This window comes from Notothenia coriiceps, unplaced genomic scaffold (assembly GCF_000735185.1).
Source record: "Notothenia coriiceps isolate Sejong01 unplaced genomic scaffold, NC01 NC01_scaffold00016681, whole genome shotgun sequence".
NCBI classification, from domain to species: Eukaryota; Metazoa; Chordata; class Actinopteri; order Perciformes; family Nototheniidae; genus Notothenia; species Notothenia coriiceps.
Window position 1 is genome coordinate 35556 of NW_011349382.1, and position 2426 is coordinate 37981.

General features: G+C 40.0%; 1 long non-coding RNA gene across 1 annotated transcript; it reads left to right on the forward strand.

Moving 5' to 3' along the window:
• Positions 1-625: 625 nt before the first annotated feature.
• On the forward strand, positions 626-1707 carry LOC104949671 (uncharacterized). The gene is made up of 3 exons (XR_798826.1): positions 626-661; positions 1382-1429; positions 1621-1707. It is a non-coding gene; the product is annotated as an uncharacterized lncRNA (long non-coding RNA).
• The last annotated feature ends 719 nt before the right edge of the window (positions 1708-2426 follow it).

A 2426-nucleotide genomic window follows, 5' to 3' on the forward strand; every position in this document is an offset into this window, starting at 1 on the left:
AGAAAATAATATAATAGAGAACCGCAGTGACGCGTCGTAAAACCCGGAAGTAAGTTAGCATTTTTAGCACTTCCGGTTCCTTTCTCAAAAAGCAATGCATTTTTTCCATAGGGTTTTGGAAAATAGCTCGAAATAAGGTCTCTGGTTGACACAAATTTAAGAGATAAATCACGTTTTGTTCTACGACATTAAATACATCAGCAGTGACCCCACTGGGGATATTTGAAGAGTTTAAGTGTCTGAAAAACGATGGTTGTTACCGAGTGGCTGAATAGGACTACAGAAATTGTCGAGGCCGTTGTACATCATTACGCCGAACATGTAAACACTCCCGCTAAGTTTGTTTTCCCCTGTGTTCTGCTTGAAAGCAAGTACCTGCCTATCTTTAGTATCTGTATATCTATATCTGACCATTAGAATCTGCATTTTTGAAATTGTCGTTTTTAACACCGTAGTTTTACATATTATAGAATAATTAATTACCAGTGTTTTCCAATTTTACTCTGCAGTTCGTTTCGTTAGCTAACGTCAGCTAAAGCTAGCGCTACTAGTTAGCTACGCAATGGTTTGTTGCTTTGCTCCGGGTTGCAGCCACAGGTCTTCGCATGAAACGTGCTTGTTCTATCGTTTCCCAAAGGAGAGTCTGGATTCGTGCCATGAGGTAAGCTGACGTTACATTTTTGTCCATGTCACGGTGAAATGTAAATGATGGGTAGTGACTGTATCGCCGTTTTAGAGATGGCGCTGCTGAAAAGACCGCAACATAAGTAAAGATAATGAATACATCCTTTTAAAACCTGTGTGGCTTATATGATAAGTCTAATTAGTACAAGCAGCATAACGTTTCACCATGTAACTAAAGATTGTTAAAGATTGTAGTCAGGGAAATCAGTTTGACATATTGAACTAATAACAAATCACCTCTGGCTGGCAGAGAACTCTCTGCTCCATAGCTTCTCTTGGACGTAAAATCACATGTACATTTTACATTTATATTCAATTTAATATTCCATCCCTCACATACTTTTGTATATGTAATTACTTATATTTTGTTTTTCTTGTTATGCTGCTGCAACACAAACATTTCCCAAATTGGGATCAATACAGTAATATCTTATCTTAATTAATTAAGAAATATAACTATTATAATTAGTGTAGCAGCTGACACCTATTTTCAATATGGATTAATCTACCATTTATTTCTTTAGTTCAATTTTCATCTATAAAAATGTCAAAATAGTGAAAATGTTCACGAGACTTATCAAAGTGCAAGGTTATATCTTTAGATGTTTTGTTTTAGCCTATGTACTGTATGTCTTAATGCTCTTTATATGTGACGGGGTGACTTCCATGAAACTAATATTTTATATCTTCCCAACAGACGAGCTGACAGGAAACCTAACACTCTAACAACCACAACATTGCAAAGGCGAGTAAATGTAAATTAAAAACAATTCACAATTTTATTATTTCTTCTTCCTTGCAGTGAGGTGAAGCTGACCTTGCACTTGGTGCCAGTAAGGATGTTCCTCACGCAGGCTGAATGTTTCTCCTTCCTTACTGACACAGAAGCCCTTGATTTGCAATGCTTCACTAATTGTCATTTCCCTGGCTCCGTAGGGACACTTTACCTCCAGCACAGCGGAAGACCCTACCAGACCATCTGGAGATGCCCCCAACAATCCTGATAGGGAGAGCCACAAATCTGACTCGATGGACCTGCATCTGGGTGCACGTGTGAACTGCCCTGACGCCCTCACATCATCATAGTCCCCCACTGTACAGACAAAACACCATCAAGGGCCTGTTGTTGCCCTAGCACCCTGGCATAAAGGAAGCAGTCACACGCTTTGACCTCAGGACAGCTCCAAAGTTGCTGGCAGTCAACCTTCCTTTCCTGAACAAATGCCAGTTTGGGTTGGTTCGCTGACCAGTGGTAGCCACCTGAATTGCCCTCTGTTGCTCTTCAGACAATGCCATGCTTGCCACAATTGCCTCAGGTCCCTGATGCCCAACAGATTTGATAATTTCAGGAACAGTAAGAGTTTCCAAGCTGTAGTGTTCCTCTTCTGGCTCGGGGGAGAGAAGCCAAGAAATTCCTGAAAACCTGCTCCCGAGTCTGTCGCTCAACCAATCACGATCTTCGGAGGTGGGCTCTTTTGTCAGCGGGTTAAATTAGTTATTGGTTGGAGGAAATAGCTCCTCCACTGAATGCGTACGTTTAGCTGCCTTTGGCTTCTTGAAACTGAAAGCGTCGCGAACGTATAAGAATTGTTTCGAAATAAAATCGGTGACTTAAATTTTCACCTGGATAGTACGATATTAAACTTATATATCACATCCTGGTATGGATATATTCCGTAAAAATATAAAAATAAAAAGTTTTATGGTTTGTCTCAGTACGTAAAATCGGTAAGAGTAAAGCG